General features: G+C 39.4%; 1 protein-coding gene across 1 annotated transcript in view; it reads left to right on the plus strand.

Annotated features, from left to right (window-relative positions):
* Window positions 1–3: 3 nt before the first annotated feature.
* The window catches only part of LOC124148367 (vang-like protein 2), a 49,882-nt gene continuing 24,957 nt past the window's right edge, over window positions 4–24,928 (plus strand). The window contains exons 1-2 of the transcript XR_007221806.1: window positions 4–275; window positions 14,836–14,887. The gene's annotated coding sequence lies outside the window, so the exon portion shown is untranslated. The remainder of the gene's footprint in view (window positions 276–14,835; window positions 14,888–24,928) is intronic.

Consider the following 24,928-nt stretch of genomic DNA (forward strand, 5'->3'; position numbering starts at 1 on the left):
TTCTCTTGTCCCCCCTTTCTATCAGTTTCCACGGACTAAAGGCACATCATACTGTGTTATTTTCCATGGAATAATTATTCATTTTCGTAGGCATTCTCCATGTTTCAGCAATCAATGTAACAGGGTATAATTTTGGGTAAAGTAAGCATGAGTAAAGTTAAAAGATCTTGACAAGTAAATCATCACAGATTCTCCGAAGGCGGGAAACAGAATAGCCATATTTGAAAACATGGAGGCACTTTGTGTTGTCGGGTGAGGAATATGTTGAGGATATTGTAAGTATTTGACTCTTTATTTACTCCAAAGTTTGAATATGTGTTCTCTTGCAGTTTCTTTATTTGCTGTGAAAGTCATCTCTTGGTAAATTTGAGTGATTAGCCCTGTAATTCGTGCATTATTTACATGCAAGTCGAACAAGGGGAGGCGAGAATGTTTGTTTAATGGGGGCTTGCAGGTAAGAGGATTTGGGCTACCTTGATTCGCGCGGCTCTCATTCAATCTCGGCAGGCAAGTTCAGTCCACTTAATCCCAAATCAGTTTTTGGCGTAGTTCTACGTCCCATTGTCGTGTCCTTGTTTATTTGAATTGTTCAAAAGCAATTACTCAGAGAAATTGGTTATGTAGAGATTTGGTTTTCCGCTCAAACGTCAGGTGTGCCGATTCCGTCGTGTTCTGGTTGATTTGGTACTTACTGTCCCCCAAACTCATTCCGTTCGTTGAACAATAAGAGATGCACATATCCGTAACATTCACACAAAAAAGTTACAACTTTTCTCTTACTTAGCTCTTTGATTTTACTGAAAGCTGTAGTGATGTACAGGTTTAGTGCAGCAGTGTTACTCGTGAGTCGGGGGAGACATAAACAAAGCCAATAAACATGTATGATTCAGTTTTTTAATTTGAAGGATATCACTTGTATAATTTCATATTGAGAGGCTTGTAGCTTATTCCTAATACAGTTTCGGAAAACACAAATTATGATTTAAGGGATAAAACTAATCTTGAAACAGTGAAGTGTAAAACAAAAGCTTATGCAGATTCATTTATACCAGCTACAACACAACTTTGGAATGTGTTACCAGAAAACCTAATGGGGGCAGAGACCGTTACACAATTTAAGAATTTGCTTGACGTAAATGGAGATAATGGTATGCACTGGGATTTAAATTATGGAAGCAGATTATTCCAAATCATTCAGTCGTCTCAGGCTTGGCTGCAGCGATCTTAACGCAGATAAGTATAATAGACATATCTTTGATACAAAAACTTGTTCTTGTGGATATCATACCGAATATGCTCAACACTTCTTTTCTGTGTGTACAAATTACTATGCTTTTCGAAGTGAAATGTATTTTTATCAACATGGTTATTCTTTACAAACAGTGCTATGCGGAAATTCGGATTTGAGTAAGGAAGAGCAAATGCTATTATTAGATTCTATTCAACACTTTATATTAAAAACTGGCGGATTAAATGATTGTTTAAAATAAACTGCAAATAGATTTATATATGTACACATCTAGCTTGGCATGTACAATTTATTTGTTACATCTAACCTTGATTGATGTATTTATTGTAATATGTCCTATGTGTAATGGAGCGGTATTACATAAGCGCTTCGCTTGTTTACCAATCCATTTTCACACTTTTGTGAAAATAAATATGTTTAAACCATATTGAGAAATAGAACAAACATTTTACCAATTTATTTTCAAAATAGCTGGAATACATGAATCATTAATTGCAGCTTACACTGGCGGATCCAGATTACGGGTTTGAAAGAATAAATTGAATATGCGTTCTAAGTAGGGGTCTGCACCCCAGCTTCTTTCAGATTCCTTATACATGTGTATTACACGCTCAGGCAAGTCACTTTGTGACATCTATTGTCACTGGTAAGATATATCTTGAGGTCATCTCAATCTGAGTTTACATCAAATTGACGTTAATTTGGGGGCAATTGAAAGCCAGTGCCTGCAGTAATTTCTAACCACTGTTGACAATTGGGGCAATTGAAAGCCAGTGCCTGCAGTAATTTCTAACCATGGTAGACAATGTGAAGTCAATTAGCACAGATGTACCCTAACTATTCAAGCTATATACACATACAGCGCTTACCCAGATATGTGCCTTCAATATACAAGCTATATACACATACAGCGCTTACCCAGATATGTGCCTTCAATATACAAGCTATATACACATACAGCGCTTACCCAGAAATGTGCCTTCAATATACAAGCTATATACACATAGGTGACACATCACTTAATCAGCAATCAATATACATGGCAGTACATCGTGTGTAGTATATGACAATATGGCCTTTAATTGGTTATTCAGTCACTGGCTGGAAGCTTTTCAGTGAAGCAGCTTGTGTGATGACAATTGAACAGATTCGGATGAGAATAGATCTTCAGCAACCCATTCTTGCCGTAAAAGAAGTAAACATTCAAAAGGGCACCTGAGCCGATTCAATGTGATCCATTGGGACTCTTTCACATCTATCCCTATCCCTATAATACAGTACAAACAAATCACCTTAAATGCAAAAAACATGTTTTTTTATAACACCCTAATCTGCCTTTGTCTAACTGTTAAACAAATAAAGTTATTGTTGTGTGGATGGAATTGTCCTTTTATTGGTGGGGGGATACCGGTGTGGGGAATTGTTCAGACCCCATACTAAGATTTCCCTTTCAAAAGGCTGAGCTGTAACAAGTAAGGTTTTAATTATATAAATACAAGCAGTTGCTAGTAAACTATTGTACCATTTGTCGGCCTTCCTCTAAGTATGTAGAAGTGTTTTGATTCATTGTACCCGTTGTGAACACTTCAGGCAGTACAATTAATTACCATCTTGTTAGGTGACCTATGTCAGGTATTGTTGTTATCATAACCAGTCTTTCTATGGCACTGAATGCTTCTTCTGTTGTTGTTTTGATGTTGATTCATTCCTTGACTGTTTTGAGACATGTGCACTTACCATAGTCAATGTAATAGGCTGACCCAGGGCATTGCTGGCTACATAAGACATGTCCAAGGATGGGAACAAGGCTCTCACTCTAGAAGCAAAACTAAACCCACAAAATAAACTAGAAAACTTCAAGGCCTTTGGCGTATTCTTAATCAAAACAGAACTAATAAAACGCATCTAAAAACACAATAATCTACCAAATCAAAAACACATAAACAAACAAACATCCATCATACCCAGCTCCCTTAGTTCTCTTCCCCAACCCCATCAGAATCTATTCCAAATCTCAAAATTCCCAAATTCTATATAAGCAACCCCTAAAGCCCCCACTAGGGTTGCACACACCACTTTCGCCCCTTTCGGAAACACATTAAATGGCCTGGCCGGGCCCGTGTGCGAAATACGCTGCAGTCAGAAAGCGCACGTTAAATCTCCAAAGTAAGTAAGGATGGGAACTTATACCCTTTTCAACCACCTCACTAAATGGCCTGAGGACTACCATGACTACCATACCTCAGCACAATTTAGATGTCCCAGACTAATGTGAATTTTGAATGCATTTACTTATTGAGGGTTTTGACTAAGTTCATGAGTCTATGGATTAATGTTCTTCTGTATGTATTTTGATATGACAACAAGGCCAATAGATTAGCCAACAATGCTGTTTGTAAATGTTCAAAATATAGTATAATAGAAAACCTTTGAAGACTACCTAGGGTTATGCCCACGTATTAGACTAACATGTAGTCTCTGAAATGAACATATCGACAGAAAAAATACTTGTTCAGTTATCTTAATAAAAATATAATAAAAGGGAGCCCAGTGACTCTCTTCATTTTCTGCAGTAATCTAGACTTGCCAAACGTTGACTTGCATGGGCGGTATTTGATATGTATCAGGGTCTGTAAGACAGACTACTCACGTATATTTGTAGGGAGACAGGTTATAGTCTAGATGCTAGTGCATCAGACTGAGACATTGTGTCTGTTTACTTATGGTAATCATTAAGATGAATACTACTAGATTGAATAACAATAAAGTTAATTGTCAGATAAATCAATTTTGATAAAATTAAATCAAACCTGGCAGGTTTCCCCATTGACCTGAGTTTAGTTGCCCACTTTAAAGTATAATAAACCAATCAGACATTGTGTGAGGTGAAAATAGTGAGTTGACATTGAATGTCTTGTTCGCTTTGTCTTTTGTCAAACATGAGACAAATGTCAACCTGTAATCTACATCAGTAAATCGTCCAAATGGTCATGGTTTTGAAATCTTTGGTTTACTTACTTACTTACTTTGGAGATTTAACGTGCGCTTTCCGACAGATGCGTATTTCGCACACGGGCCCGGTCAGGCCATTTAATGTGTTTCCGAAAGTGGTCTGTGCAACCCAAGAAGGGGGTTTAGGGGTTGCTTATATAGAATTTGGGAATTTTGAGATTTGGAATAGATGCCGATGGGATTGGGGAGGAGAACTAAGGGAGCTGGGTATGGTGGATGTTTGTTTGTTTATGTGATTTTGATTTGGTAGGTTATTGTGTTTTTAGATGCGTTTTATTAGTTCTGTTTTTATTAAGAATACGCATAAGGCCTTGAAGTTTTCTAGTTTATTTTGTGGGTTTAGTATTGCTTCTAGAGTTAGAGCCTTGTTTAGATTGAGGGTGGTTTGTAATGCGGGTTTTTTTGGTTTAGAAAAAATGACTAATATATAATTAAGCCGAGTACATGGCATTTGTTTACTGGTCATTAGGTCAACAGCTATGACCATGTAATTGTATTCGGTATCTGATTATTTCCTGCAGTACAATACAGAGAAATCCAGGCCATGTGTGATCACAGGATAATCAATACACTGTACTTATCAATTGACCGTGAAAAGTGGAGTGAATTTCCATGTCGTTTCCTGGCTTGATAACACCCTGGATCTGATAGAGCTGTGTCACAAACCACCAATTACAAAACAGTACGGAGCCCGCCATGATTTCACAGCTCCCCTGTGACAGGTACCTCTAGGACAATAGCTAATGGAGGTTTGTCACCCACCCTCCACCCTCTGTAAGCCCTGGCCCTTGTGCTTGAATTAACAGGTGCTTGTTATTGAAATGAAACAATGGTCAGCTAGCCTTTTGTGTTACGAGATCCCGTTTTGAAACGAGAGGTGTGAAAAACAAGGCAAATGTGAGGAAAATATGTTTAAGTGATAGCTGAATGGTAATTGTTAATGAGACATGCGGAATGGCTTGTGGAGGGGATTAAGTCGGATTTGTGAGTAAAGTGACTGTGTGGGGATTAGCCAGGGACGAACTCCACATGTTGTCTTTCTCGACATGTTTTAATGTCAGTCTTTGACATTGTCTTGAGACTAAGGCATGGAAATAGAGGTAGGTCAAGAAGCTGGAAAAAAACAGTCACAATTTTTGTTGTTGCTTATTCGTGTGTGTTCTCTGTTTATACTGGATAAGGTAGGGCTGTTTTACATAAGCTTGCTGCTTGGTTCTGTGGAAACAATTGTTTATTCACATGCCTTTAAACAATGTTTAGGTAGTGTTAGATTGTCTGCAGTATGTTCAGTGTATTGGAGGTGGATAGAAGAAGACTTAAATTGTAGTCTAAAATGTGTACAAAATTAGATTAATAGAATCTCGTGAAGTAATCGGTACAAGAAGACTTCATTCTCCCATTTATGAATTATCTGTTTAGTTTAGTAAGAAAGATCACTCCAACTAGTTACTGCGAATTTTCAGTGGAAATATTCGACTGACGAGAGTTGCCTGATGAAAATTTCTGTTTTAATGGTAAAGATGTGTCAAAAGAATCATGTTTTGGGCTTTCATTGAAGACGTTTTTGGGAATGAACTTAAAATCAGCCTTTATTATGTTTGACATTTTAATCAATTATGGACCATTTATGTTTACAGGAAGGTCATGTGACCCTTTCTCAACCGAAAAAATACAGATATAATTTTTAAGAGAGATAATGTTACATATTCTTGTTGATATTGCCTTCTGCCTCTTGCCATATTGACAAGAAAATCATTGATCATTTTTGGATGTGAACTTCTTTATTGTGTGGAACACGCTTTGGAGTAAATTTTATATTATACTTACTCCTTCATTCAACCAATGAGGGGCGATCAGGTAGCTTGGTGGTTAAAGCGTTCGCTCGTCACGCCGAAGACCCGGGTTCGATTCACGACATGGGTACAATTTCTGAAGCCCATTTCCGGTGTCCCCCGTCGTGATATTGCTGGAATAATGCTAAAAGCGGCGTAAAACCAAACTCACTCACCCAATGAACGTTGACATCCATAAATTCTCTTATGTTTAATTATCATTTATAAATGCCATTCAAAGACAAGAGAATCAGATCAGTTCAGTCTGGCCATGCAAAGGTGCCAACAGTTTTTATGACTCATGAATTATTCTTTTGGATTTTGTGAGTTTTGAAAATATTTGTCAATGCTGTCATAACCAGAATTTGGCAGGGAAAGGTCTAAATGTCTGCAGATATATGTTTGATGTTGTTGCCCAGCGTTAGGAGCCTGTCTGCCTGTAACCCATCACTGACAGAATGAATTGTCATCTTCAATCCTAGCGTCTGCCAACATGGACGTCACCTGCCTGTGTGGTGTTGTGATAGATTAGCCTTCTATTTGTAGGCTGTAGCACGTCTGGCTTGTGTAGTACTAGGAGAAAAACTAGCTGGTATAAAATACCTCCCTGCTGTCGGATGTTAAGTCAGTGTGTCGGTGAAGGCCCGAGGGATGACCTATATTGGAAGTGGTATGATATAAGGTATATTGACAAGGGAGATACCATCTGGTTATTCAATTACTGACCTGTCAACTCCCAAATTGTGTCATGGGGTATATGATATTTAAGCTCTGTCCCAAGGACATCGTATATGTGTGTAAATGGTTGATACATGTTTTGAAACAATTTTGTCTAAACGTTACTGCCTCTACACCTTAAATATTTGCAATAATGGAATATTGATGTAATTTGGGTGGCGATATAAATTTAATGACATCAATGCAGATAGTTTGTTCATATATTTTTTGCCCAAAGGCAAATTTGTTTGGTACCTTTTTTAAAAAAAATTTCATTTTCAAATATTATGACATTTATCATGTCAATTGTGAAATGTGAGAATTATGTTCGTCATCCAAGAGATGTATAAATAATTTTGTAATCATGATAAAATTTCATTTGACCATTTTAGCATGTTCAGCTCAACTTTGTCGAATCAAATCACAATCTTTTTCTACCACATAATCTTTCCGGATAAAATGAAAAACCATATTTCAAAATATCACTTCAGGTTCACTACCAAGCGCAGAAAGTCATACATGTTTCTGGTAATACTCTAAAATGTTTTGATTGAGCTCTGCACCAGTGCCTGTCGACAGTGCAGGGAGTCTATTGACAGGCGCATGTACATGTTTTGAGGACTTGTGTAAACGTTCACCTCGACCACGGGCTGACTGCGAGCTTTGTCCTCGTCATGTTCCTAAGATTAGGTCTCATTTCCTAAGTACATGGGTAGCCTGAACGGACCTGATTCTGTAATAACCGTACAACACATGTTCGTGCCATGTTTATCAAATCAATACCAATATGTACAGATGCTACATTCCTACAACTAATGCTCTTTTGTAGTCGGGAGCGGGAACGTAATGGGGGTTTATTGTTGGTCGTTAATGTAATTGAATGGACATTGACCAATTTACAAAATAGTGGGATTAAAAAGTGTTTTGAGAGACTCATCCTGCAGCTGTGTTGCAGTATGACCTCAGGAGTAGTTAGTCAGCTGTATATTACCAGGGGGCACGGGTTGCCCAGCCGTCTAAGGCGCCACGATTCGCTGTGCAGAGTTGCGTCCCTTGAGCATGCCAGGAACCTATGATTGTGGGTTCGAATCCCGGTTCGCCCAGATTATGTTTCTAGGTTTTTCAGCACCATACCTGTGCTCGTGGGTTTCACCGAAGTGGTAAACGTCCGAGACCTACATCACTTCGGGCTTTCCTCCCACATCAAGCTGACATGCCGTGATATAACTGGAATACTGTTAAAAGCGGCGTTAAACCCAACTCACTCACTCACTGTATATTACCAGGGCTCTGGATCATTTTCTCAGCCATTGTTTATACCTACATGTTATTCACAATGGATGTTTATAATTTTCTTTGACTGTTCAATATATTTTTGCTCCCTTAGGTCAAGTCTATAAGGTATTCATGAACAAATTACAACTAATTTTTGAAACAACTTGGCTTAAAATGCTGTTTCAGGTGACAATATGTGCATTATTTACTGCAATAAAACTTATATAAACAAATACAGGCATGCAAACTGAAAAGGCTACTTTGGGTACTCACACAGTATTATTTTTGATTGTTTGTTTATTTGTTGTTTAACGCTGCACTCAGCAATAATCCAGCTATATGATGGCGGTCTGTAAATAATCGAGTCTGGACCAGACAATCCATTGATTGACATCATGACTACAAAGTAGCTCGCTGTGTTCGGATACTATTGGGTTTGGACATTTACCGCATAATCATGATAATTGGGTAATGGCAATTTATTTTACGCGAATACTCAGTTCTGTATCATATGTATTACTGACATCGTCTAAATGAATTCTGCGTTGGGAATTGGTTTCCATGCTCTCTATTTGGTATCCAGGGAAAGCCTGTCAAGTACTCTCGCAAATGATCACATGCAAAATTATGATGAATAAGTAATTTCAGCTCTCCTAATGTGCCCCATTAAGGGGGCATATTGAAAAGGTCAAATAAACATCTACTGGGTACAAGAGCTTCAAAGTTACCTAGCTCAATTATAACAGGAATTTATTACGTGTATCTAGGGTAGCTAACTGCCCTTCACAGACAAAATGGAGGGGGAAAATATTGTGTTCAAAAGTATCTTAAATCCAATACCACTGCATTCAATGCTGTCAGGTTAAATGAAGCATTGAAATGAAGTGTCTTTCTATTTATTGTCCAGTGAACTACAAGTCACTACAATACAGTGTACAACCATGACAGTTGTCAGGACAACATTATATGAGTAGGGAAATGAAAAATTCCAAATTGGGAATTTGTACTGACATTTGCTGCTGACATCGGGGCCGAATATCGGCCTCTGAGCAGGTCTAGATAATCCCTGTTTAAACCTTTCATGCTTATGTTTCCTTAGCAACCTGAAATTATCATCTCCAACAGGAATTTATATACCCCTAGCAGGAAATTTGGTGTTAAAAAATGTTGTTTTATTCAAAATTAGGAAATTAAGTTCTTATTTTCTTAAATTCAAGCTATTTAACATTGTATTACTATGACATTGCATTCAATGCAACAAAGTAACTAAGCATTAAAATCTCATCACCTTTACTGGTCCTGTTACTGGTGAAACACAGGTTACCTCTATTAAGCCATGAAATTAGTTACCGTATTTGACGTAATAAGAACCCAGGGCACTCTCAAAATTAGAAATAGGGGGCCCTTATTAGAATAAAATTGATGAAAAAAAAAACAGTTGAAAGATCGTAAATTTCGTGGTTTATGCTGACAGCCTGAAATGATACAAAAGAAATTACATATATTTTTCCAGAATTCAATTGCCCATAATTAAGGGTGCATATGACACACGAGTGCGTATTAAACCCGAATAAATAAGTCTTGTGTACATTGATCAATCAGAAGGGGTGCTAATTGGGATTGTTCACTAGCCAATATATTAGCAAATATCGCTGTGGGCGCTTATTAGAGTGGGGCGCTGATTGTGTCGAATACGGTAATAGTTATTACATGAATTAGGAATATTCATGATTTTAATTTTTGAAGTTTTTCTGACATTTGCTGCAGGCTTGGTCCGAAATATCAGCCTTTGAGCCAGTCCATTTATCGGCCTTTTTGAGCTTGTCTAGATAAATCGCTCTGTGATGTTATTTTTTCCTAACCAGCTGATGTCATCGTGTTGTAAAACTATGCAGTATCTTTGAAACCAACATTATTTCACCAGACTAACGACGGCCTTACAATGGCTATGTTCAGTGAACGTAATAATTAGAAATAAAAGAGAATTATTCAGGGGCTGCTATGTTAATTTTCTTCGCTCGATAATTTCACTGCCATTTATCATGTTAATGACTTTCAAGAGACGCTTAGAACAATTTCCAACAAATCATTAATTGTTTGAACCAAACGACCCTTTTTAAATGGAAGGAAATAGTTGGTGAACATGTAATTGAAACAAATGTGGTGTAGTGCCTGCCCTGGCCTGGCTGTGGGCAATGATGGGGGGGCTACGGGGCAATAAACAGCGCACTGATTGCCTATGTTTAGCATGTTTAATTCAGACCCGTCTATAGTGTCTGTGAAAGTGCTTGGTATTGATCGTGCGAGATTTCTCTTGATAATGGGGGGCAGTCGGGTAGCCTAGTGGTTAACGCGTTAGCTCGTCACGCCGAAGACTCGGGTTCGATTTCCGACATGGGTACAATGTGTGAAGCCCCTTTCTGGTGTCGCCCACCGTGATATTGCTGGAATGTTGCTAAAAGCGGCGTAAAACCATACTCACTCACTCCATCTCTTGATTATGGATCTGCTTCAGTGATGTGAGGATGTCATGCATTATTTCCATGAATCCTCAAACTGTCCAGAAGTAGATTTGGCTTTGTAGTTGTCCTGTTCTCGAAACTTATTTACAACAATAATAATAATTATAATTATAATAATGCATATTCACAATTCACAAATTCAGCATTTATTTCACGTTCTAAAGCATGCTCAAAACCCTACATTCTAACCCCGGTCAATGGATCAGTGTGCACCTGATTTTCATTCTCAGCTCCCTGGGGAGTATACACCTGAAACTGCCTGTGAGGCGCTGGGGATTAAATGACATTACGATCTCCACCTACTGTACCAATTCATTGCTTGGAGTCACTTACTTGGCAAAGGAGACACCACATTAAATATGAACCCCGGCAGACAAAATTCCTTCAGTGCATCAATTAATCTCATTGTAGTACACTTAAAATGTGAAAAAGATATAACTACAAATTATTTTTATTTCAACCTACCTGAGATAATTATCTGCGAGTTCATGAGCCATAAAAAAGTATGTCTTCATATAGGAAATATCGTTGATATTATAATACAAGTGTTCATAGATCCGGGGTAGAATAGGTCTTCAGCAACCCATGCTTGCTGTGAAAGGCCACTAATGGTATGGGGTGGTCAGGCTTGCTGACTTGGTTGATGCATGTCATCGTATCCCAATTGTGTGGACCGATGCTCATGATATCAATGACTGGATTGTCTGGTCCAAACTCGATTATCTACAGACTGCCATCATATCGCTGGAATATTGCTGAGTGCGGCATTAAACAACAAACATACAGGTGTTAATAAGAAACGCAGCTCAGTTGCAGACCCAACCCAGGTATATTGCACCTGTCCTATAGCTGGAATATAGCTGAGTGCAGCCATAAACAACAAACATTTAACTGTCAGCCTCCATCTGCAATATATTGTGCCTATTAAATTCCTGAAGTGGCTCTTACCAAGATGATATTGACAGTTAACCTCAGGGTTTGAAGATCACAGAAAATATATACCCACCAATTTGTCTATGATAAATCCTGATTCACCCCAATTGTGTTTCTAGGTTTGTCAGCACCATACCCGTGCTCGTGGGTTTCAACGAAGTGGTAAACGTCTAAAACCTGCGTCACTTGGGGCTTTCCTCCCACATTAAGTTGACACGTCGTGATGTAACTGGAATACTGTTAAAAGTGGCCTTAAAACCCAACTCACTCACTCTACGATAAACCTTGAACATTCAATGGAAAACTTATGATCAGAACTACTAGTAACATACATTATTTTTTTAATAATGACAACATTGGTGTATAATAATAACTTTATTGATCAATTATATCAATAATGGCTGTAGTCACGGCAACTTGAAATTTTCAAGAAGTTGTAATCTATCAGACCGCCATTAAGATCACGATCTGAAAAATACTATCATGAAAGTGTATCCTGTGGATAAGCCGACCCCTTTCTACAGAATATTTTTTCTGGTCCTCAAAATTCGGCAGACATATACGGTATGTACCAGAAGGTTGGACAACACCACCCCAATGTGGAACTTTTGTGAGATGTATTGTTCAATGAGTATTTATCATGTTTATATTTTTTTAAAGAATTAAAAAGAAGACCTTTCTACTGCCTTCTGTTAACATTTGACAGGTGTCTCTCACTTTGATAATCAGCTAGTTTAGTTCAAGGATGTATGTAGACCTGCTCGGAGGCCGATGTTGGGCCCCAAGTCTGTAGCCTGTGTTAGTACACGTTTTCAAACTGGAATTACACATTTACTAATTCATGTAGTTATAACTAGGGCTGGGACAACTCCAAATTTACTACCCAGGTACCCACCACCCTAGTACCCGACCCTACCTGCGTACCTGCTGCAGATATTTAGAGATAGGTACAAACTGTCCGATTTGGAAGAGTTTGACTGTAGCCCTGGCAAAATGTATTCAGATAAATGTGTAAAACGATCTGGTCATGCATACACTAAAATTTACTTCATGAAGTTTTAGTTTTATTCAAACAAATAAAGTCAGAAGGAATGGGTGCATTGTCAGAAAGAAATGGGAACTTTAATGACTTGTAGTGTAACCATAGAGTTTTAGATAATTTTTGTCATTAAACAATGTATCACGTGACTAACCACTCGTCCGGGTAGTCCTGTGGGTACCCAGGTCCTACTCAGGACCCACCTGACCCGGGTACCCGTCCCAGACCTAGTTATGACCAATGACCAATGATAACCAGTGTTATAGCTTTGTCGAGGTGGCTTGTATTCACTGATAACAGGTCCAACAAAGTTTGTTTGTTTTTTTGTTATTTAACGCCATACTCCAGCTATATGACGGCGGTCTGTTAATAATCGAGTCTGGGGCTAACCCAACTCAAACATTGGTTGGCCGGCATTGAATATGATTTAAAGTTTTTTGGTTTGCCACGCCCCTTTTTTGAAAGGGAGAATGGACTACCAGATATCATTTTAATTTTAAAATCCTACCAATTTGGCCTGTAGTAGGCTTGAATGAAAAATGTGACATCAGCTATAAGTGCTTATAAGAGCATGGTGAATGTATTCCGAGAACCTTTTTTAAATGTACTTGCAATAGTAGGCATAGTGTGTTCCTTGCCTGCTAACTCATGTGTATTCAATTGGCCCCGGTCTCCTTGTGCAAGACATAGGATGGTTAAAGTGGGGTATCTATGTTTTGTTGTCATAATAGTAGTTGTGTGAAGAATGGGAGAGTAGTATCTTGAGGGCTTTTTCAGACAGAGGCAGTCATGCCATTACAGTCTGACGGTAATGCGGTTTCTTTCCACTTAGATTTCTATATCCCCAAATAACTGTCACTGGGGCGTTTATCGTATGATTTTTATGTGACGGCTGTCTGTAAGTAATCAAGTCTGGACCAGACAATCCAGTGATTGACAATTGGGATACGATGACATGCATCAACCAAGTCAGCGAGCCTGACCACCCAATCCCGTGAGTCACCTGGTACTATTCTACCCCACATATTCACGGGGCCGTTTATGGTATGAGGTTGATCTGCCTGACCAGAAAGAAGTCAGGTAGAAGTTTTTTCCTCAAGTTCTTTTTCCAAGGCGGTTGTGGTTATTTCTGTCAAATATAAGATGCCATCGTTCATGAGATATGATATAAATGCAATATTTTCCAGAGCTACAGATAAGCAGCGTATTTGTGTAAAATACCCCCAAAATATTCAAAACCAAATTACTTTCAATTAACTTGCGTACACAAACGCATGCATTAATAAAAAACTCATGTATAAAAACAGCACGTGTAAATACCCGATAAAGCTTTTTCAGCATGCGGACAAAAGAGTTAATTTCTGAAACACAATTACAAACAAATTTCTTCCCGAGCCAAGCCTGTATATTTAGAACAGTTATATACATGTGCATATAAAACATTATTTCATTTTTTTTAAATCTTAAAATGTGTAATTTTAAGGAAACTTCAAAAAGTGATGAATAGATGAGTGAAAAAATATTGGTAACCCATTGAAAAATGTAATGACCCAATTAAAATAGAAACCCTAGAGTGAAAACTCAATTGCTCAAAAAGTTCTGAGCTCTGATTTTCTGTATTGGGTTTTGCTGTGAGTGCCAGCAAAGTGTTCCGGGCGATGGGGTCTTCGGGGCCCCATTGCCTGTGAAAGGCTTGGCCAGGTTGGGCAGTGTTCAGCTAAGGGATGACATTTGTGAAAAGGAGGGTCATTTATTCAGAGCCATTTGACATGTTTGAAGCACTGGCATCTACATGTAATCTAGTTTCCAAATGAGACAGTATATACCAGATAGTTGGCATTTTGGAAGTTTTACTGGCAATTGTTGGCTGTAGGACATGAGACTGAGATTATATGTAGGCAGGTGAACATGGTGAAGGGTTTGAAAATAATGTTATTTGTTCAAGTCCATAAGCATGATTAGAAGAAAATTGCCACAGAATTACCAAAAAGTAGTTGTGCAGAAAATGTTACTTGTCCTTCCTTGTGTGATGATGATGTCGATGAGGAGGAGGATGTTGTTGTTGTTGATGATGAATCTGTATGGCACACTTTCCAATTTATAACTGTTTAAATGCTCTTAGACCACGATAGTTCTTATTTTCGTTCTCAACTCCTTGAGAAGTATACAAGCTAAGCAGCCTTTGAGTGGACGTTAATTTCGAAGCGTGACGTGAGATTAGTTAATGGTTTTTATATAACGTTTTTTCTGTTCCAGATCCAAGCAATGACAGAGAAGCAGGAGGTTGAAATATAAACCTGTCATTTTGGTAAGCTATTTTGGTTGTTTTTAGTTCAGGAGACCCGTGAAGATCCGGGGTAGAATAGGTCTCCAGCAACCCATGCTTGCCGTAAAAGGCAACTATGCTTGTTGTAAGAGGCAACTAACGGGATCGGGTGGTCAGGCTCGCTGACTTGGTTGATGCGTGTCATCATATCCTAATTGTGTAGATCAATGCTCATGATGTCAATCACAGGATTGTCTGGTCCAGACTCGATTATTTACAGACCACCGTCATATGGGTGGAGTATGGCTTTAAACGACAAACAAACAAACTTTGTTGGACCTGTTATAATATGGCTGGAATATTGCTGAGTGCGGCGTTAAACAACAAACAAAATTTAATTCAGGAAACACTATCTGTGTACGGTTGTTTTACCCTATCATTTATACGGAAGACAAACTCGGTATTCCGAGGTAGATTGTTCCCTTGTGTCCTCTCCCTCAACAAAACTGGATCGGGAGCTCAAGTTGTCTTCGTGTTCCGATGACGGGGATAGCTGCTCATGCTCTCACTCCTTGGTTTGGCCGGCACGGTTATTTACAGGCCGCAGTGATATGGCTGGAATATTGCCAAGGGCATTGTGAAACACTCGCTCACTCTCTCGCCAAGAAATTCAACTGACGTTTTATTGTGAATTCGCTCATATTCTGTTTAATTAACTCTTGAAAAATTGCTGCATCTCCAACCACAGAACAGGTGTCTTGACCTGGACTTGAAGGAAATCAACGACCGCCATGTTGCAACAAGCTACAGCCAGCTTGTAGGATAGGAATATATACAATGCCCATTCACAATAGGAAGTTATAATGACCAGAAAATGTACAGCCTCTTCACCCATGCCCTCCCCCAACATGTTAAGCATGTTGAACTTGTCATTTTGATAACATATTTTAAAGCAAAACCCTTAAAAAGGCCATTTTTCCACTAATCCTTATAATGATAACATATTTTAAAGCAAAATCCTTAAAAAGTCCAAATTTCCACTAGTCCTTATATTGAGAGCATATTTTAAAGCAAAACCCTTAAAAAGGCCAAATTTCTACTAGTCCTTATGATACGTTAACTATCAGGCAGTTCTGCAAGGACTATAGGACTAGTGCCGATTTCTGTCGCTGTGTGTCCAGTTGGTACCCGTACATTCATAGTGTCTCCCTCACCACTTTCAGAAGCCCGAGGCTAGTAAACCTTCCACTGGTCAAATAAGTTCAGCGGGAAACTGTCCGTAATTTGTTCAATAACAACTACAAATGTTACTCTTGCAAGGAATGATGCTGTGGATGGTTTCAGTGTCGACCAAGGTTTTTTAGTCATTTACTTAAAATAGTTTCAGATGAGTCATGCATTTTATCAGCTCCTAAATATCACAAATGGCTCCTGAAATTGTCAAGTTCCCATCACAGTCGACTAAGAAGCGCGGGTAATCAGGCATTATGGGGCTCACATCTGACTAGGGACTCCTTGCTAACTTATTGCCAACTGTATCAAAGTAATAGGAATGTTCCGCTTGCATTAATATGTCTGTAACAGGGGACGCATTGCTTCCCACGAGTGGACAAGTACCTGATAGTCTCGCGGTGTGTATTGATGTATACTAATCAAATCAAGTTAAAGAACACCCACAATTTGCAAAGCCCACCAGCCATGACAGATTGGCTTCACTCATTTGAAAACGTCGGTGTTCTTTTACTTCTTTTTTGTGGTATATGATGTTGTGTGGGAATTTGTTGAAATTCAGAATTAATTATTTCTTTTAGAAATTATTGATTTAACTTCCCTCATTTGAAAACATTGGGTGTTCTTTAACTTCTTTCTAGTGGTATATCATTAAGGAAAAGTGTGACTTACAAGTGATATTGTGCTGGTCCAGATATTCTACGACAGTGGCGGTCGAGTAGCCTAGTGGTTAAAGCGTTCGCTCCTCATGCCGAAGACCCGGGTTCGATTCCCGACATGGGTACATTGTGTGAAGCCCATTTCCGGTGTCCCCCGCCGTGATATTGCTGGAATATTGCTAAAAGCGGCGTACAACCATACTCACTCACTCATTATTCTAGACAATCACAGCTACAAAGATTTGCAGTCCCAGCAGACCTTTAGACCATCTGGTCGACCTTCGGACTTCACATATTATTCTCCCCAAATGAAGTTCATAATTGGGAAATAATCTGTCAGATTCCTGATTGAAATCATTGATTTGGATGAATTCATTGCCGGGAAGCTGAAATTAGCCAATTGTCAGTCAATCAATTAGAACAGCATAGGACTTAAGTATCACCCTCATGGGGCGTCCGGGGTTAGAAGAGGTCCATGCTGGATCGATGCTCATTACATCAATCATTGGATTGTCTGGTATCTGGTCAGGACTTTACTGGCTGCCATCATAAAACTGGAATTGGAACTGGAGTGCAGCATTCAATTTGGTGTTTGAAATAATTTTAAAACCCAACAAGACAATCAGGCAGGTGACACATAAATGATGCCTGCCCATCTTCCAAGTTACCTGCCCACATTCAGACATAAATGCTGAAAAAAATGCTACAAAATAAGAAACAAATCGCATCTTAACTCAGTTGAAATGATGCTAACAATTACTTGAGAATCTACAAGGAGTTAAAATAAAACTGAATACGTAAGTAGGCTTAAAATTATGTGCCAGACAGTCGGGCAGGTAGGGGAAAATTTCATCTTGCCCAACAGAAAAGTTACTAGCCACGGGCAAGGTGGCAGGCAATTATTTCAGACAGTGGTTAAATCAACAAAGGGACTTAAGTACCAACACATTTCTTGGAAGAGGACAATATTGTCCTACTAATTCATATCTATTTGTGTCTCCCTGATGAAATGTGTGTGTGGCACCGAGACGTGTAAATTGGGCACAGGACTTAAACTGGGAGACTTAATGTGTTTAATCCGAAACGAAGGAGCAAGAAGAGTGGGTGTTGATGTTAGAAATGAAGTTAGCAAGTACATGGAACGTATACGAAGATGAGTGTTATTTGAGGTGGAATCCTGGTACTTACGATGGTGTTATGAAGACTTGGTCCATGCCGAATAGTGGATGCTTGACACGCGGGGCTGTTTTCTCTTTCTACTCCTATCATGACTACTAACCCCTAATCAAATTACCCTGTCAAATAATTTACGAAGTGCGACAAAACGGGGACACCTTGCGTCTATTCTTATTCCTGGGGCGAGGACAGTTGGGATTACCAGAGGGGGCGTATCACAATCTGTGTTCCTGTTATGTGCCGCTTCTATCAAGGATTACAATTGGATGCTGACCTTAAGATGATTAGAAACTGGATGCTTGGCTTACAATAACGAAAAACAAAATGTGTTTGTAAAATGTGAATAATATATGACTATGTCACTGTTAGATATTAGTTTGTGGAACTTAATATTCTACCAATCTTACCTTCTAGTGTGAAACATTCACATTTTTATTGACATTCCACTTTTTTCACAGCTTTAAAAAATTTAAATAGCTGTCTACCGATCTTTATTTTGGAATCAAAACTACTCAGAACCATAGACAATTTTTATTTTTTTAAATTTACACCGCACTCATTGGAATTTGGTATGAATTTTTTTATTATTGGTGTTGGCACGGCCCCTGTGCGTGAAAGGTGCCTTCTTGACCATGGTGTGGTGTGGCTACTCACGTCATTATGCTGACAGCTGATTGGCTGATCAATGTTCAAGGCAGCCATCTTGACAGAATAGCACTTTGTGCTAGGTTAGTCAGACTTGTAGCATCCCCGAGGGAATTCAATTTCAAATTCTGACCTCAGCAAGGCGCCAATCTCCAGAACTGTCACACAATCCTAAAATTTCGTGCTAATTGTGTTTGTTGTGATTGCACTGAGTGACCTTTACTGTGGCGTACCCATTTACCCTTAAGGAGTATACAAAGAACAGCTTAAGCTATTTGAACACACATTAAATGTCATTTACAGCCCTGAATTTGACAAAAACAATATACAAGTTTGAAAATGCACCTAATATTTGTCTCTGACTAACCCTTACCTGTCCGCAAAAAATCTAACTTTGAAACTTACTACCTCTAAAGTTTATTTACCATACTACGTCACTAATTCCTGTGTTATGTGTAACTTGTCATGCTTTCTAAGGCTTGGTTGATGCATGTCACCGTATCCCATTTTTTAAAGATTGATGCTCATGATGTCAATCACTGGATTGTCTGGTCCAGATTTGATTATTTACACACTGATGTCATATACAAGAATATGGGTGAATGCAGTGTTAAACAACAAACACATATAATTTGGAAGACAATAAACTTGGACAGTATTATATGAGTCTGAATAAAATCAATAATTCCCTTTTTTTGCAACTTGTTAAAGTTTACATTTTGCTTCCATGGAAATAAAAATAATTACCAAAGAAATTGGATATAATAAAGTGCTCCTTTACAAAATGGTTCCTTCCATCCCTGCACGCAGGCCCTGTGATGGTATGCAAGGCCGGGAGTGTGTGGGCATGTGTGGCCATGGCAGACATGGGAGGTGACTCACCGCCCATCAGTGCTCCATCAAGCCAGATCAGCTTGCTTCCACATCCCCAGACTTCATTCATAGGCCAGGGACTATTTGCCCCCTTTCGATATTGACGCATCAAGGAGGTGTCTTTTTCTACTTTTATTTGAATTGATTTTCTACTTTTGTTTTGGCAAATTGAAAAACTGCTGATTCTGCATCTCTTATCTACACTGGTTGCTATAGAAATTACTGAATGTTTCCGATCTCATTAAGTGCAGGCGTTCTACATCTTTACAGCAACAACCCCCTTGCAGTCATATATTTATTGGTTTGAATGAAAGCCTAAGAATATCACTGTCGACTGGAATAAAATAGCTCCGTTTGTCCACATCATTGGCGTGATGACGTTAGTTTGCAGTATTAAGATCAGTAATAGACCAATCTGTAAGTAATCCTCATTACTGCCTGGTTCTAAGCCCCCAAAGTTAAGTGACAGTTCGTGTTTTCTTGTGAATATTACAGATTTTATTTGCAGAAAACTCAACAGAAGGAGGGTACATAACTGCCTCGCAACTATAACCTAGAAAATGTTTTTGTTCATGGGTGTTTGAAGTAATTCTTTCGGAAAGCAAATTCGGCTTGTGTATGGTTTTAATAAGCGCCAATCTTTGTCAATTTTCTTGGACCCCAGGGTGCTTATAATGGCTGATGAGGCATCTGCCTTTTGTCGTCTACCATGCTGCTGTGCTGAATTATATCATGGGTTCTTAAAATATCAGCCCCTCAAATTTGTGCAAAGGGTGTCTATGTATCAGGTCATGTATTGATGCAATCTTGTACATTTATAGGGGCAGGTAGCCTAGTGGTTAAAGCGTTCGCTCGTCAAGCTGAAGACCTGGGTTCGATTCCCGACATGGGTACACTGTGTGAAGCCCATTTCTGGTGTCCCCCGTTGTGATATTGCTGGAATATTGCTAAAAGCGGTGTTAAACCATACTCACTCACCTACTGAATAGTGCCACGTTCTCGGAATATTTATCTGCGTAACAAAACAAGTTAGGATCATGAATATTTTTTGGGATATTTTTGACTTTAGGTTTTTAAACACATATGTACCGTATTCGACGTAATAAACGCCCCGCTCTAATAAGCGCCCACGGCGATATTTTCTAATATATTGGCTAGTGAACAATCCCAATTAGCACCCCTTCTGATTGATCAATGTACACAGGACTTATTTATTCGTGTATAATACGTATGTTATTTGCATTCTTAATTATGGGAAATTAAATTCTGGAAAAAATATATCTGGCGTATATAAACATTTCAGGCTGTCAGCATAAACCATGAAATTTACGATCTTTCATCTCTGTTGTTTTTCACCAAAATAATATTCTAAAAAGAGCCCCCTATAACTATCTTTGAGAGCGCCCTGGGCGCTTATTATGTCGAATATGGTATATGTTTCCAGTCTTGAACTGTACAGTGATCGGGGCGGTCGGGTAGCCTAGTGGTTAAAGCGTTTCCTCGTCACGCCGAAGACCAGGGTTCGATTCCCGACATGGGTACAATGTGTGAAGCCCATTTCTGGTGTCTCCCGCCGTGATATTGCTGGAATATTGCTAAAAGCGGCGTAAAACCATACTCACTCACTCACTGTACAGTGATCACATATTGCATTGAGACTTCGTGGTGAGGTATGCTCTTTATCATGAAAGAAAGTACAACATTACATCCCAACTCATCTTGCTAACCCCAGAGGGACTGAAAGTTTGAATAACAAGCACCCAGTTCCCCATGATAGTCAAAAAAGTATTAGACCCATGTAGATCCGGGGTTAATAGGACCTGTGAAGATGTGGGTTAGAATAGGTCTTCAGCAACCCATGCTTCCGTGAAAAGCGACAATGCTTGTCGTACGATGTGACTAATGGGATCGGGTGGTCAGGCTCGATGACTTGGTTGATGCATGCCATCATATCCAAATTGCGTGGATCAATGTTCTTGATGTAAATCACTGGATTGTCTGATCCAGATTTGATTATTTACAGACCACCATCATATAGCTGGAATATTCCTGAGTGCGGCGTTAAACAACAAACAAACATTGAAGTATTAAAGCTATCAATCACTTGATTGTATGGTCCAGACTTGATTATTTAAAGGCAACTGCTACAACTGAATCTTGGAGACTGGCTTAAAAAAACATTCATTCTCTAGTCGTAGTGTCTGCAAATGACTAACAGCCACTTTAATGGATAGGTTTTGTCAGTGTCACACGAACAGCCATTTGCCTCTGTCCTCGTGTATGACAGCAATGAATATAAATACCTCCAAGCCACAGAAACACACCATGTCCCCTGGCATGAGTTAGAACAGATATTTCTCTCCACATTTACAAGTCTCCAACCTTTGAAGTGGAGGGATAGTTACAAATTGAAAGACCATATTTGCATGGAGAACATGACTTTGAACATTGTTGAACACACAGATCAAATTTTGAATGCCAAGTGTTCTGTTGACCTGGTCTCAACAAGAAGCTTCTCGCAAGAGGAGAATCCTCTTTGCCAGCTGGGATGCAGGTGTAGACGGCCATGGCTGGTCGGAGACAGATTCAAATGCAAACGTTTAGTAATCCCTGCTACCTGTGCCTTGTGTGCTCGATTCTGTGGACAGGGTCAAGGTCGGCCAATACAAAGGGTTTCAATCCCCCAGCTTAGGTGTATCTGAAATACATGAGGGATTTAAGCTGTCGTAGGTTGGGTGATATATGGGATGACTGGCTTGACGGGAATGGAGGAGAATAGAAATTTCATTCATTTTGCAAACCTGGTCGGGACAGCCGTAAATAACAAACTGAACATATTTAATCAATCATTGATTTATGATAAATCACGTATATTGTTTGAAAAATAACAGTGGTGATTAGAATATTTCGGTTGTCAAGTCATTGGCTTTAGTAGGGTGTAGGGGACGTGTTACGTGATTGATTTTTGGGTGTCAAAGGGCACTGTCTATTGTCTTGACATGTCTATGCATGGGCATGGTAGCCCAACTAATAAAGGGCACCTGTTGGACTCTATTCCTGGTGTGGTTGTCGTCTTATCAGAGGCTTTTGACAGAGGATTGTAAAACTGCCAACCGAATTTACTCATACTCATTTATTGAATAGGGAGTATTTTTCTTACAGTGCTGATAGTGAATGAGGTTTATGGTAGTAAATTATTCCAGTATTGGGAGTGTAATAATTTATGTTCAAACCAAGGCAATTCTCGCAATGTTACGGGTATCTTTTTGTAAAGTCATGTATCAATACGATACATGTTGTTTAACACGGCACTCCACAATATTCCCCCTATGACTTCAGCCAGTACAGGCCTCAAAGGTTAAGTGAGTGAGTGAATATGGTTTTACGCCGCTTTTACCAATATTCCAGCAATAACATGGTGGGGGACACCCGAAATGGGCTTCACACATTGTACCCATGTCGGGAATCGAACCCGGGTCTTTGGCGTGACGAGCGAACGCTTAACCACTAGGCTACCCGACCGCCCCTCAAAGTTTAAATTTTGACCAAGTAGCCATATGAAGCAGCAAGGTTTTCATGTCAACAAGCACCTGGTGCAGGTTAAATCAAGCTCCTTGAATGGAGAACAGCATGTCTTAGTTGCCTGAACTAGCATGGCACTGTTGAACCCTTCTCCACCCAAACCTCATACTGCCTAATGAGGGCTAGTCTTGACTGATCGATCCATCTGAAATAAAGCATTTTGAAATGTTCTCCTGTGAGAACACGACCTTGCTTCATTTCATGATTAACTTCAGTCTGAAATGGAATTGATTTAATGGAGACAAAAACCAGAATGAAAATTTCAATCGATTTTACTGGAGACGACACTAGACGAAACTAAAGATAATTACTGGCTCCAACTGACTCCAGCTCGGAGTGATCCATCATGACATTGTGTGTATCTACCTGGGACCTGTGGAGCTCTGTACAGTGTGGCTTGCTACATAGTGTCTGTCAAAGGGCGTGTTCTCAAGAAGGATGATGGATTAATCTTGAAACGGTTCTGTCAGCTTCTCACAGAGACAAGCGAGCTCAAAGAAACTGCAGCAAATCAAACGCATTTTAGGAAATTACGGTTTCTAATGAAATCTCTTGTGATCATCTGTATCACAGGATGTGGTTGGGATGTAATTTACTGGGATTTCTTTCTTCAAGTCTGGGTTTAGAACTTGAATGTTTCATGCTGAGATAAAGTGGAAAAAGCCAAACTCCTGTTGAACATCAGTAGCACTTTAAGCTCCTGCAGATAGCGTCACAGTTAAGGTTGAAGGTATCGTGTGTACATGTAGATAACAATGATGTATTGCCATAGTTACAAATTGAAAATATTTTACAGCTGAGAATAATTTTGTTGACATTTATCCAAAAAGGTTGCCATGGTTACTTGCATTTCACAACTCAAGGATAATGTTGGTCTGTTCTTACAGGGAAGTTTAAGAATCACCAGATGTTGGTGGTCTGGGTTTGAATCTGTGGGTATATCTCATTCTTGGTGGGGACGGTGGAGTAGCCTTGTCGTTAAAGCGTTATAGTGCTCACACTAGAGTGAGTGAGTATGGTTTTACGCCGCTTTTAGCAATATTCCAGCAATATCACGGCAGGGGACACCAGAAATGGGCTTCACACATTGTACCCATGTCAGGAATCGAACCCGGGTCTTCTGCGTGACGAGCAAACGCTTTAACCACTAGGCTACCCGACCGCCCTGCTCACACTAGACGTTTTGGTTTAAGATTGCTGTTTTTAGCCCACCATATTATTGCTGAAATATTTTATTTTGTTTTAAAGCTGCAAAGTGCCGTTAAACTCTCCTCCTTCTCTCTCTCCCCTATCCCTCCCACTGCCCCTCCTTCCTCGTTCCATCCTGTTCCAGCTATAATTGTGTGATGTCTGTCTTGATGATTGGTCGGAGAATACGACATGGTGGCAGAGCCACAGGAACATTTATTTCAATCATGGCCGACAACCGGAAACATCCAAATTGTTTTGTCATTGTCATGCCATAAATATACCCGTGTAATTAGCCTCGGGGGCAGATTAAACAAGTCTATTGCTATTGAGTTTATTGCTGGTTGATGTTTAGGGCGTGAAGTGTTGACTGGTAGCACAGTAGGTCGAGCATTCACTGAAGTCTTGGGTTTCATTCCTCAAACTTTTGTATTGCAGTTATATTGCTGGTATTAGTGGTGGACAGTTTTCCAATATCAAATATGAGCACATCCCTAAATCTTTTGATATTCTTAGTCTTGCAAGTGCTTCACTGGGTTTCTGGGTTTAAGTGGATCGATGCCCTGTCACCTGTATGTGGTCCTGCTCCTGGTGAGGACCCGGTAAGATCCGGGGTAGAATAGGTCTTCAGCAACCCATGTTGCCGTAACAGGCGACTATGCTTGTCGTAAAAGGCAACTAACAGGATCAGGTGGTCAGGCTCGCTGACTTGGTTGATGCATGTCATCTT

Source organism: Haliotis rufescens, unplaced genomic scaffold (assembly GCF_023055435.1).
Source record: "Haliotis rufescens isolate VD_foot unplaced genomic scaffold, xgHalRufe1.0.p SCAF_18, whole genome shotgun sequence".
NCBI classification, from domain to species: Eukaryota; Metazoa; Mollusca; class Gastropoda; order Lepetellida; family Haliotidae; genus Haliotis; species Haliotis rufescens.